This window comes from Nannospalax galili, unplaced genomic scaffold (assembly GCF_000622305.1).
Source record: "Nannospalax galili isolate Female #2095 unplaced genomic scaffold, S.galili_v1.0 scaffold336, whole genome shotgun sequence".
NCBI lineage: Eukaryota > Metazoa > Chordata > Mammalia > Rodentia > Spalacidae > Nannospalax > Nannospalax galili.
Genome location: NW_008343385.1, coordinates 9,219,946 through 9,234,705, shown reverse-complemented (window position 1 = coordinate 9,234,705; position 14,760 = coordinate 9,219,946). Strand labels below are relative to the sequence as shown.

General features: G+C 37.3%; 1 protein-coding gene across 1 annotated transcript in view; it reads left to right on the top strand.

Annotated features, from left to right (window-relative positions):
* The window catches only part of Gpr137c (G protein-coupled receptor 137C), an 82,428-nt gene that overhangs the window by 1,271 nt on the left and 66,397 nt on the right, over nt 1–14,760 (top strand). The window lies entirely within an intron of this gene.

Here is a 14,760-nt window from a genome sequence, read left to right as displayed (position 1 = left end):
ATCTAATCACACCCCCTTTCTCCTTTTATGGGGAATTGCTGGTCGGGTTGCATTGTTCTGCAGCGCTTAGGTATTTGACCCATTTCAGACAGTTTTGGAGTGTAAGGTTGTCAATCATGTATTTCAGTTAGTGATATGTAAGCCTCGATGTTTTGAGACTTGCACCCCTAAGTCTTCCTTTCCCTCAAAATTATAGCTTGAGGAGGGGAGGAAACAAGGTGACATCATATGTTTAATCCTGACTAATATAGAACAATATTGGTCTATGCAGCTAATCCTCTCAAGGCTTTTGGAGGTGATGAGAATTAACAGTTCTGAGGAAAGCTAAAAAACGTTTGAATCAGATTTTTATGCTTTCCTACATAAACCAACCCTTTTTTTCTTCCCTAATAAATAGGAAACAAAATGCATCGTTTTGAAGTCACAATCATAACTTCAGCTATTTAGCACGCTAAAAACAATAGTTAAGTAACAAAACCAAACTTTTCTTCTTCAGTCTTTGAAAGACCAAGCAATATGACAAAATCCAAACCAAACCTTAAGAAGCAAAAGTAAACCACGTGAGTAATTTTATGTCAAATAAACATGTGATGGTGTCCTTTATTTGAGGATGTTCTGACCATCCAGTTGCTTAAGCTGATGTAACACTAATAAACTGATGTATTGAGTTCTTCCTGCCACCATTTCTGATAGAATATTAGTAACATCTCATCATTAAAGCCTTATTTTAGCTTCAGATAGTTAATTTACCTGAAAGTGATTAGCCGTCCATTTGCTAGGCGCATCAGATAATTTGTTTTCCCCTGTATGTCTTGACTTATAAAATCATATAAATGGTTCACTGTAAAATAATTGCTAGGAATTTCATAAAGTGGCTAGTTCACTCGAGGTGTAACACATAACCATAAAGTGTACAATCTTAAGCATGCAGCTAGATAAAATTTTATATATGTATACACTCGAGTTTCCAACACCCTGAATAAGATATCTCTGATGTGCTGCGGTTCACATGCATCCTCTGCCAGCCAGTGCCTCTCACTGCAAGGTAAATAGAGTGGCGCCACATTATCACAATAGGAAAAAATCAGCTGCATTTAAGCTCAACATTCTAAAAATAAAAATAAAAAACAGAGTACCTAGATTGGGTTTTTGATTGCTAATATTCCAAGTACTAAAGAATTTAAAGTCTTCCTATTAAATCAGTCTCTTGTTTGTGTGATGTACTTTTTTGAAAGAAAAATACTAAACCTCTGTTACCCTAGAAAATATAATTTGCAAAATGCTGGACTACAGCATTTTTCTTTAGTCTCCTAAAAAAAAGGTATGTGTTCTTTAGCTGTCCTTTTTAAGACATATAAAAATAATTAAAATAAATTTTCAATTTTTTGGAAAACCAGCTTTAAAATAGGCATCTTGATATTAACTCCTCAGTTCATTACAAACAAAAACCCTCTTACTTAAAAGGATATAAATCCCAGCACTCATGAAGCAGAGGCAGGTGGAACTTTCTGAAATCAAGGCCAGCCTGGTGGTCTACATAGTTCCAGACCAGCTGGAGCTACAGGGAAATAAATCTGTCTCAAAAAAACTAAAAAAGCTGGAGAGATGGCTCAGTGGGTAAGAGCACTGACTGCTCTTGCAGAGGACCTGGGTTCGATTCCCAGCACCCACATGGCTGCTACAAACCGTCCTTAACTCCAGTTCCAGGGGAATCCGAAGCCCTCATCTGACCTCTGCGGCATTGCACGACACAGGTGCATTCACATACATGTAGCCAATATACTCATACACATAAAATAAAAATAATAAAATTTTTTAAAGTATTTTTTAAAAACCCTAGAAAAGAAAAAAAATACATTAGTTGAAGTCAGGTATAGTGGTACACACCTGTAATCCCAGCACTCAGGAGGCTGAGGCAGGAGGAATGCTATGAGTTTGAGGCCAGCCTCGGATACATAGTTCTAAGACAGCACGGCCTACCTGGCAAAAGCATTTGAAAGGTGAATTGGTGGCACATGCCTATAATCCCATGCAGATGGTAGAGGGAGCTATCCTGTACCACACTATAGAACCCTGCCTAAGAAAAAGCAAACAATAAGAAAGGAGTGAATTTGTTTTTCTTGGTTTTGTTGTTGTTGCTGTCTTTGTTTCTTTAAGGCAGGCTTTCTATACACCCCAGACTGGCCCAGAACTCTCCATCCTGCTGATTCAGCCATATGAGTACTGGGATCATAAACATGAATCTCCATGTCCAGCTCTGAGTTGAGTTTCTTTAATTTTTGAGGGGGAGGAGTTTTTTGTTTGTGTTTTGTTTTATATGTATGAGTATTTTGCCTGCATGTATATGTGTACCACATGCATGCAGTGACCACAGAGGCCAACAGAGGGCATCAGATCCACTGGAACTGGAGTTAAGGATATTTGTTAACTGCCATGTGGTTGCTGGGAACTGAGGCTTACTCTGCAAGAGCAACCAGTCCTAATAACCACTGAGCCATCTTTCCAGCTCCTGAATTCAATTTTTAAATAAAAATTCCAAGTAACTGGAAGCAGACTACCCCATTGATTATTCTGAATTAGTGGCTTTTCTCTGTGAGGTTTTGTTTGGTTGTTTTTGTTTTGGGAATTTTTTTTCAGATGGACTTTCTGTGTAGCTCAGCTGACCTGGTATTTGCTATGTAGCCCAAGATGGCATCAAACTCAAAATCCTCAAGCCTCAGCTTCCCCAGTGTCAGTTATAGGCGTATGCCACCATACTGAGCTTGTGAATTCTTCATATTACAGCATAGTTGTAAGGAAAGTATGTTGACATAAACTAATATTCAATTATTTTTAACCCAAAGTAATTTTCTTCATTATTACTCATATTAAATACTAATGTATTTTGCTTTTAATTTAAAGCATTTGTCATATTCATTTCTGACAAATTAAAAACATTCCAAGTTTAGGGATTTCATTATAAAGAACCATGGCTCAGTGCTGGAGTTCATCAGCCAAGAGCGCTTGTTGCTCTTGCAGAGGACTGGAGTTCGGTTCCCAGCGCCCACCTAGAATGGCTCACAACCACCTGTAACCCCAGTTTCAGGGAATGAATACCCTCTTCTAGCCTTGCCAGGCACCGACACTCAAGTGTACATACCTATACACAAATACTACACATGATTTAAAAGTAAAATACTTATGAGCTGAAGGGATGGCTTCATGGTTAAGAGCACTGGCTGCTCTTACAGAGGACCCAGGTTCAGTTCCCAGTACCCACATGGTGGCTAACACCCATCTCTAACTCCAGTTCCAGGGTATCCAACACCTTTTTCTTATCTCCAAGGACATTGCACACACATGGTACACTTACATACATGCAGGAAAAATAGACACACAAAAATAAAAAATTTAAACTAAGAGCTATGGATCACTATAAATATATAGAAAGTAACCATTACTATTTTGAACAAATTTTGTGGTGGGGCTTCCGGAGTTCGTGGTTTTGAACAGTTAGGAACTGCCTGAAGTACTCTTTCTTTTGATAACTCTGCTTGAGTGGAATTGAGCTAAAAGTTGTCCATTCTAAAATAATTGAGCTTTTTGACTTCTCATAGTTAACCTCTTAGAAATAGTTCATTGAAGGAAATTAATCTGAAAACATACATTGAACTTTTTCTGGCAGGATCAGCAGAACATGACCTTTGTCAAAGTTTCTCACTCTTGTGTTTTCACCAGTGGAGATTTAAGTATTTAAATAGATAATCTTACACTGCTGTCCCCCATTTGGACATGTGAGAGTTAGTGTACTGTCTTTGGAGCTCTTACCATGCATGCCAAAGTCAACGAGTTCATCTTTCAGCCCCATATTGACATTTTTTTCCAGTTTTCTAATATAAATGCCACTTGCTTAATCAGGATAAAATGCAGCGACTTAATCACAATGTCAAAACAGCTGGGAAAATTATATTTAAAATATTAACTCTTACATTCATAAGTGATATTTATTGTCCCTGCCAATGAATGTGCTCTTCAAATATTGATAACACTTTAAAGAAAATGTACCTCAACTTACAGGTATCTTGATTTTGTTATGTGACTTCCCACAAATGTATTTTTGCCACCTAAAATGGAAATTCCCAAAGATAACTGATCATATTTTGCCTCACATCAACTAGAACAACTGTAAATATGATGATCTAAAACTCAAATCCTAGAAAATATCAATCTAATATGTGCAGTGATGTTATTTTAATGAATATTTTTATGGAATGTCTAGTGTCTAGTATATGAGTGTAGTATTTGTATGTGTGTCTAAAGAGTCTACATGTTTTAAATGCTTAGAATATCTTGGTTTAAATAGAGAAAAAGTAAATTTGATCATTATTGGTAAAATCTTACTAACAAAGCTACTTTAAGATAGAGTAGGGAAAAAAGTGTGTGAAACAAATGTCTCAGATCACAAGTTACTATTTACTGGAAATAGTTTAGTTCAGCATTTACTTTTATGTGCAAGTGATAATAAACTTTTGTCTGAATCTTATCTGCATTTTATCCACTAACTTGATCCTGTTTTTCTTGAGACTGACTGTATGAGTTTAGAGTTTCAGATGCATACATATATCTCAGAAGGCATGTTTAGAATGCCTTACATTTTATGGATTTAATATTTTCAAAGCATTTATAACATCTTCACAACCCCTATGAAATAAGTAGAAAATAGGTATGATTTGTGAGGGTTGTGTGGCTGATATGTATCAGATGTGAGAGTACTACATCTCTCAGATGCCATCACGGCTTACTAAATAAGTAAATCTTCCTGTACCATGAACTTTCCTGAACACCATTTCTTCTTTGCTTATAATTTACTGCTTCTCTAATATATTTTCCCATTTTCATAGTTTCAACCCTCTTTCATTGTCAACCAAACCCAATTCGTCCCTCTTCATCCCCAGCCTGTGACCTTACCTTCTAGTTAAGGAAGTAGGAGTCAGAGCTGGATGACTGGCTGGCTGACTCAATTCAGAAAATTCCTTAGCATGGTGCAGAGTAATCTTTTTCAGTGCGTGATTGAGCTTTGTAAGTAAGGAAATTATACTAAGCTAGAAGCCTCTAAAAGGGGGTATGTGTGCAGAATGATAAAATTTCACACACACGTATTTGTCTTGGGGGTGAAAATTCTTATTAACTACTTCCTAATAGCTCAGCCCAGATTTTAATTTTATATATCGGGGATATATGGAGGTGACATGGAAAGCCATACCTTGTAATAAGGTCTCTAGACTTCATCCTCTATATCATAAAGCCCAAATCCTCAGAGTACACACTTACAGTGAGTCACTGAGGAATAAAGAGGTCTTTGGTGGCTGGTAGTAATATTTGTGCCTGTCTGTGCCTTGGTCTTGAGTGAAAGGAGTACAGATTTGCAAAGTCTTCCATGAAAATGCATAAAAAATTGTTCTCACCAAGTTTGAAGCTAGAGTTCACATCATTTCTGTGCTCTTAGGGGTGTGTAGGGAGACCCAACCTGAAAACACAGTTATCCTTGCATCTGGAAGGAACAAATGCAATCATCTTTGGAGGAATGTGCTTTTTTTTTTCTGTCTTTTTGAAGCAGTGTCTCCCTATAGCCCCAGCTGTCCTGGAACTCACTATGTAGACCAGGCTGGCCTTGAACTCACAGAGGTCCGCCTGCCTCTGCCTCCCAAGTGCTGGGACTACAGGCATGCGCCACCATGCCCAGCTAGGAATGTGCTTTTTAAGCCCAGAATCCTGACAAAATCCCAGAAACCACAACCTTGAAAATCACTGAGGAATCATACCAACAAAAATTATACATATCAAAATTACCAGCTGCAGAAAGGTTGAGCATCCCTTATCAGAAAACTCTGAAATACAAAATTATTTCCAAATCCAAAATTTTATGAGTAGCAACCTGACAACATAAGTTAAAAAAAAAAACTCCATGGATAACCTTATGTGATCATGAGGGGCTCAAGTCAAAAAGCAGGTGCACAAGATACTTTACATAAAATCACCTTTAAGCTATGTGTATAAAGTATACATGAATTTCATGTTTAGACTTGGGTCCTATTCCTAAGACAGTATATAAATGCAAGTATTCAAAAATATCCAAAAGAGAAATCTGAAATACATCTTAGCTATTTCAGATAAAGGAAGTCAACATATGAAATAATTTTTCACTTAAATGAATTATTGAAATATAAAGCTACCAAAATTCATATATTTGGAAATCATTTCAAAAATGAAAAATTGGAAATATATGGTTAAGTGATAGATTAAGCAAAAAGATATTAGTGACCTGAAGATCTGAGAAAACCACTCACAGTAGCCTAGAGAACAACAAATGAAGATACAAGCAAGTAGTTAAGAGAATGAAAATATAATAAACATCTTACATATGTCTCATTGAGATTTTAGAGCATTCCAGACACTGAAAGTTTAACACATCAGATTCAGAAAACCCACTAAATTCTAGGCAGGATGAATGAATAATTAAAATAACACTTAAAACCACCAATGACAAAATGTTTCTAAAGCAACCAAACAGAAAAGCCTACTGAAAATGAAGAATAGCATCTACCCACAGTGCAACAGTAAGGGAAAAGTGAAAGCAGGTCGGGATAACAACAGTGTTTGCCACTTATCCTGAGTAAAAGCTACCCTAAAGAACACAAGGCACAAAGGTCTAAAATGTAGGAAAAAATGGTAAACAAATAACAGTGGTATCTATATGAGTATATGTAAGTACAATAGATGTATCAAAGATTTTTCTAATATAGATTAAAAAGAATTGACAGAACACTAAAACCCTGTATAATAGCATATAAATCAGGATGCTGTAGTAATGGGGTTAAGGCACTGTAAAGGTTCCAGGGTGGTTTGGAGGGATGTAAACATAGTTACTGTAAATTTTAGGTTGAACATACCTTTCAAATAAAAACAAAGTATATAACTTTGAAACTATAGATAAAAAATGAGACTATGTAAAATGATAATCAGCCAGGTATGGGGGTGAATGCCAGAGGCTGAGGCAGGAAGGTCTCAAGTTCAAAGCCAACCTAGGCTAGTAGTAATACATAGCAAGGCCCTCTCACACAAGAAAAGACAAAAAACCTTGCGAAATATCAAATTAATATACTGTAAAAGCTTAAAATTAAATGTTTTTGTTGGGAACATGACTCAGTGGTTTGACTCCTAGCACCAAAGCAGAGGAACTCGGTTTCATAAATTTAATGCTCCAAATAATGAAAGTGTGTCATTCTTCATTCTAAAACTAATTCTGTTATAAGCTATTAAAAAGAAACACTCCATCCAGCTATAGGCACAGGTCTATAATCCCAGCATTTGGGAGACTGAAGCAGGAGGATTGCCATGAGTTCTAGGCCAGCCTGAAGTATGCAGCAAGACCTTGTCTCAACAAGCTAGAAAAGTAAACAAATAGATAAACAGATTTCAGTGCTGTTTACTGTGCTATACATGGTTTGCTGTCCTTTGTCATCAAGAGACAGAGTTACAAATTAGAGCTTCAAACAGGCCTTGCTCAATTTGGCAAGATTGAAAAATAAATCATTAGTAATTAAAACACTCCAAATATGAGTGTATAAAGTAAGAGTAAAAGCATAGAAAATATGACATACTAGTGAAAAGAAAGCAAAAATTAACAGAAAGGAATCAAGAAATCGAATGTCGCCAGGTGTGGTGACACACACCTTTAATCCCAGCACTTGGGAGGCAGTGGCAGGAGGATATTTGTGAGTTTGAGGCCAGGCTGGTCTACATAGTGAGTTCCAGGACAGCTGGGGCTACAAGGAGACTTTTTTTCCCAAAAAAGAAAAAAAAAAAAAAAAAAAAAAAAAAAGCGAATGTCTTATTGGAAGATTAACATACCTCACTGACCAAATGGACAAAATTAATAAGGAAATACTCCCCCAAAAGGCCATTTATTGAACAATGATTCTAAAATGGTGTCTGCTGTCTTTTTATAAACACTGGACATTTTAGAAATTGACTACATACTAAAACATTGAAGCAATGTTCAACATATTAGAAGTAATGCAGACTGAGAATACATCTGAACCAACTTCCAGCTGTGAGATCATGTACAAGTTGCTGAACTTTGTTCCTCTTTGAAACTGGCTAACAATGACTCTCCATACGTTTACTGTGTAAACCTAATCACAAAAGCAAAGGCAATATGCAAAACTATAGCAAATATCTTTTATGAGCATAAATGCAAAAGTCCTTAGCAAATTTAATCAAACAATATATTTAAAAGATACTACATCATAACCAAATAAGGCTTTTTTTACTCCAAGAGTGCAACATGGGTTTAGCATTCAAAACTTAGTATAAGTTTGAATGGGGTGGTGGCACATCCCTTTAATACTAGCACTTGGGAGGCAGAGGCAGGTGGATCTCTGTGAGTTTGAGGCCAGCTTGGTCTACATAGAGAGTGCCAGGCCAGTTGGGGCTACAGGAAGATCCTGTCTCAAAAAAAGACACACACAGCCGGGCGTGGTGATGCACGCCTTTTATCCCAGCACTTGGGAGGCAGAGGCAGGCAGATCTTTGTGAGCTCGAGGCCAGCCTGGTCTACATAGTGAGTTCCAGGACATCTGGGGCTACAGAGAGACCCTGTCTCAAAAAGATTAAAAAAAAAAAAAAAGACACACACACAACAGTATAGTCAACCATATTTGCAGTATAAAGAAGAAAATCATATCTTAATAGATGTAGAACAAAATTCAACCACACATGATTTTTTTTAGTTTTAGCAAAGTAGTGAAAATAAATTGCTGAATCTAATAACATTTATCAAAAAAACCTATAGCTGATGTTATATTTTATCAAAGACTACAAGCTTGCACCTTATAGTAAGAGCAAAGATGTTAAGGCTATGCTTGGGCTAGTTGGCTCAGTGGTTAAGAGTGCATGCTGACCTGCCAGAGGACCCTGGTTCCCAGTTTGATTCCCAGCACCCACATCAGACAGCTCAAAACCACCTGTAACTCCAGCTCCAGGGAATTCAATGCCCTCTTCTGGTTTCATGGGCCCCCACACACGTGCACATATATTTACACCTACACATAAACATAAAAACTCAAAAATTTTTCCTTTAATGTTAATTTTTATTTTATGTGCATGAGTATTTTGCCTGCATGTATGTAAGTGCACCACATGCATGCAGTGCCTAGGGAGGCCAAAAGAGAGTGTCAGATTTCCTGGAACTAGAATTACAGATGGTTGGTAGCTAAGAGCTGGGTGCTGAGAACTGAACCTGGGTCCTCTTCAAAAGTAGTCAGACCTCTTAACCACTGAGTCATCTTTCCATCCCCATAAAATCTTTACCCACAAAAATTTGCTTTATTTTCTGTATATGTGTGTCCTTCAGTGCTTGTATACACACCATGTGCATGTGTGTACCCTTGCAAGCCAGAAGAAGGTATCAGAGCCCCTGGAGCTGGAGTTACAGGCAATTGTGAGTCACCCAATGTGGGTGCTAGGAACCAAACCTAGGTCCTTGTAAGATCAACAAGAGCTCTTAACAGCTGAACCATCTCTTCAGCACCATAAAATGAAATCTTAAAAAAAAAAAAAAAAAAAAAACTAAGTACCCACATGGCAGTTAATCATCTGCAACCCCAGTTCCAAGGGAATCTTGACACCCTCTTTTGACCTCCGGGGTCACTGCATGACACAGGAGCACTTACATGCAGGCAATACACTCATGCACATAAAATAAAAATAATTAAACACTATCGGGGCTGGAGAGATGGCTCAGCAGTTAAGAACACTGGTTGTTCTTGCAGAAGACCCAGTTCGAATCCCAGCACCCACATGGCAGCTAACAACTGTCTGTAACTCCAATCCCAGGGGTCCAACAGCCTCTTCTGACCTCTGTGGGCATTTCATGACACAGGTGCACTTACCTACATGCAGGCAATACACGCATACACATAAAATAAAAAATAAAATTTATAAAACCACTATCATAACTAGCCATTACGATAAATCAAAGAGGAAAAATAAGCTTATTATATTGGTGGGGGCAGTAAAATTATGTTTGTAGATTACATATTGCTGAGGCAAAAAATATTCTAATGAATCTTCAAACACTACTAGAGATAATAGGGCTTAGATAATTATCCAAGAGAAAGAAAAGCATGTCCATACAGAGCCTTACATCATATGAAAGTTTTTAAGTAGCCTTATTCACAAGAGACCCAAATTGAAATTAACCCAAATGTCCATCAAAAGGGAATGGATAATACGTATGTCATACAAAAGAATACTGGTACAGTTAGTAAAAAATACTTGCACAACAGTGTAAGTAAATCTCAGAGTCAGTATACTGAAAGAGGCCAGACCAAAAAATTATTATTACATTTATATTAATTTTTAATGCAGAGTAACCTATAGTCACAAGTCAGTCGCTCGTTGCCTCGGGTCTGGAACAGAAGGGAGGACGTACAAGAAAGAGACTGAAGTTTAGCAGCTATGGGAACATGATGTATTTACAGATGGTTTCATGATTTGTATGCATCTTTCAAAACTCAGAATTCTGTGCCCTAACAATGTATGGTATGTTTTTGCTTTAATAATACATCAGTGAAATTTATCTCTCCCTGAAAAACACAAGATTCTCTTCATTCCAGGAATAAAAGCTGAAATGGTAAATGGAAAGTGTAGCTCCAACTTAATAGTTCTCTGTAATTGGATAAAGTTATTTCAGTAAATTAACTTCTACCACCTTGTTTATAAAAATAAAAGGAGTGATAGTACCTGATCGTAGGATTGTGGAATTAAATTACATATTATAAAATATTTAGAATCATGCATGGCATTTAATACACCGCGGTCATTAAATGGTCATCTGCTATTACTAAATTTCAAAAAATTGGAATTCTATATTCTACATACTCTTGTCCAAAAGACTTTAGGCTTTAGAAACAAAAGTGTGTGTTTAGGGGCTGGAGAGATGGTTCAGCCGTTAAGAGCACTGGCTGTCTTGCACAGAACCTGGGTTTGGGTCCCAGAACCCACATGATGGCTAACAACCCAGTTCTGAGGGATTCTTCTGGCCTCTGTGGGCATTGCAAGTACATGGTGCACTTAAGTATATGCTAGTGAAGTATTCATGCAAAATAAAAATAAAAGTATTCATGAGGGCTGGGGGTATGGCTCAGTAATTCAGTGTTTGACGTACGTAGCATGTGTGACAAATCCACATTCCTCCTTCCTCAGCTTCTTGAGTGCTGGAATTATGCTGTACACCCCCAGACCCTGCCATGCCTTTCTTTATAATCACTCTTTAGAAGTGGCCCTGTACAACATAGTTTTCCCACTTCTCTAACCATTCTAATCTGCTTTTGCCCCATTACTCTACAAAACAACTGTTGTCTATGATTCACAGTAACCTTCATGTCAGCAAGTTATTAGACATTTTTCAATGCTCACTCAAATTAAAAAGTAGCAAATGACCCCTATCTTCCTCAACAGTTTTCCATTGCATACCATACTATGATTCTTTTACTATGTTGCTAGCTTCTCTTCAAGCTCTTTTGCATGTGTCGTGTCATCAGAGGTTAACTTTTCTAAAGTCTTGAGCCTAGCTCCCCTTTCCCAAATAATCACATCTACACTCATGGCATAATGTCACTGAAAAATACATAGTTTTCTGATTCACCCAGACTGTACCTCTGAGCCCTAGATTTCAAGATTTTGTGCTTATTTGACATCTCCAAGGTACCTGAAGCATTCAGGTTTAGCATATCACAGTCTTTCTTCCTCTGTCCCACCCTACATCTTTCTCCAACAAAACCTGGTTCTCCACTTTCATTTTCCATTTCAGTGACTGCCACTGTTCTCCCAATTTTTTGCATAATTCAAAGAGACCATGAGTTACATTTGATACTGCCTTTCCCCACATACCCACATTTACTGCATCACCAAATCCAAACATCTCTCAAATCCATTATACATCACAGCACCTGGTCCAAGCTGCTGGCCACCTAACTACTGGGTCTGTAGTTAGGAATGACCCCTTCCACAGGTTCAGTCTCTAAGTTGTTGCCAGTGTTATCCTTCTCAAACATAAATCTAAATATCTAATTTTACATGTTCTCTCCCTGGAGCTCTAGTTCCTCTTTGAGAGAAAGACAATTTTATACATAACTGCAAGGCACTTCACCTTACAGTGTACACCTTGTTCTGTCTCCAGCCACAGTAAATGTTCTTCTTTCAGTCCTTTGCACTTCCTCATTTCCTTCAGTTATAGAGCTTTCTGATGCCTAGAATGTTCTTTAATCCTTCTTTGCTTAGTTAATCCTCTCATTTCTTGGGTATCACTTCTTCAGGGATTCCTGCACTCAACTATCCAAGTAGGAGAGATTCCATAATTATAGACCAGCAGAGCAGCATGCTTTTCTTCCTCACGTCATTTGCGCAGTTGGAATTCCCTTTTACTAGATTTTAGCATTGTAAGAGTAGGAACTAAGTCTTACTGTATCCCCTATACCCAATTTAAAATCCATCATGCATTAGATGCTCTGTAAATATTTATTGAATCATGTTTTGTTCTATATCTCTCATATTTACAGAAGAATTTTACCCCTTTTTCTCATTTTTGCTTCTCTTTTCTCACTTATTTGCTTTAAAACAAGTATTCTAAACTCAAATGCCTATAAGGGCTTTGATACTATCTTAGGGAATAGTAGTGATTGTGAATCACACACCACAAGTCTTAAGACAGTCATATTAACTCAGCTCCAATGAAAAACATAGGAAATCGTGATTTTTCAAGAGAATTCAGGAATTTCTAATTTTACATTTATTCATTTTATGTGTGTGCATGCACGTGAAGGTCTAAGAACAATTTGTATCAGTCAGTTCTCTTCTTCCACCATGTGGATTCCAGGGATAAAACTTAGGTCAGCAGGCTTGGAACACTTTTACTCACTGAGCCATCTTGATGGCCCAGAAGTTTATATTTCTTAAAATGTGAAATCTGGTAACCCTAACACATGGGAAGTAGATGCAGGAGGATCAAGAGTTCAAGGTAAGTCTCAGTCAAATAGTGAGTTCCAGGCTAGCTTGGACTACATGAGATGGTCTCAAAAGTTAAATAAGAAATCTACTTTGTAAACAATGGGATTCAAATATTATTTAAATATTGTACCCTAATACTGAATAAGCTGGACAAAATATTTGTGTGGGTCAACCCCAACCCTCCTCTCTTTTCTGTCGAATCTGTATTATCTTTCTTAAAGGAATAAGACAAGCAAGTAAAGTATTTATGATTTTCATATAACAAACTGTAGTAGTTTCATTTCCTGTTTCTCTAATAAAATACTCTGGCGAAAGCAATTTAAGGTAGGAAGTGTTTATTTTAGCTCACAGCTCCAATGTTCCCATCCCTCTCAGCAAGGAAGTCACAGCCGCAGGAGCGTAGGGGAGTTGGCCACATCACATCCGTAATCAGGAACACAGAGCGATGAATGTGTGCATGCTTTAATCAGCTCTCTCCGCCTTCCACTCAAGGCCCAGCCCATGGAATGGTGCTGCCCACTTTCAGGGAAGGTCTTGCCACCTCGATTAACCCAATTTAGAAAATCCCTCATGGCCAACCTAATCTAAACAATTCCTCATTGAAACTCTCTTCCAGGTGATTCTAGATTGTGTCCAGTTGACAAGAAAAACTAATCATCACATAAACCTTAATTACATTCAATACTTGTCAGTGTTAGTTAAAACAAAGCCTGAGCACTTTATAGATTTCATCCCAAATCTGACCGGAAATAAAGGAAGTACCATAGAGCATGGTATATACCATCAACATCTGCCTTCTGCTACACTGTAGATTATGTCAGACACCATTTCACATTTATTTTAGGGAAATTTTGCATGTCCCTCATCTACTTTCTGGAATAAAATGTGGTTGGTATTTTAAGTCTATATGTTCTCACTTTTTATAATTCAGTTGAATTATGGCTGTCATGTTTATTAGCATATTAACCACACTATACAATTTGGTTTTCCAGACTTCAGTCCCTCACAGTGTAAAAATACTTAAGTAGTATTTTCTTATGATCTTTGCTAGTTCCTCTACTACTGTGTATGGCTTCCCAACTGCTAATTCAATCATTTGAACTGCTTTGAGATGATATAGTATATTTAAGCAGCATATGAATTTTTCTTCCTTTGCAGCCTCATTTTAAGTTCTTTTGTTGGTCAGGAACTGCCTTATTTCCTTCCATTTTCTGAGACTTTCTACAGAACAGAAAGTTCAAGACTTAGTTTCTAATTGGTATTTTTGAAAGATATGTTTTGAAAGAAATAGAACATTTAATAGCAGAACTGATAGAATAACTCAAGTCTGAGTAGACAGACATGAATGCTTAGTAGCAGTGAGTAGAAAAACAGGAACGGTGGTATGAACACCTGGGAGCAGTATGTCTCTTGAGATGAGTAAACAGGATAGAGTCATTTGCAGTTAAAGGTACCTACTTCCAAAGTAAGTTGTGGATTTTCCAGATTTGTCAAGTAGAGACTGTCAGAATACAGTTAGAACATTGATACAGAGGAGTGGTGTGGTTAAGAACTTAACAGTAAGTCCTATTCCTTAGACCCTTGCTAACTGACCTGGAAACGTTTACTTAATCTTTGCATCATTAGTCTCCCATGTATAAAGTGGAGCTAATTGTATCTGTCTCATAGGGTTATAAAGATTAAGTAAAATACTGTTTTGAAAATACTGAA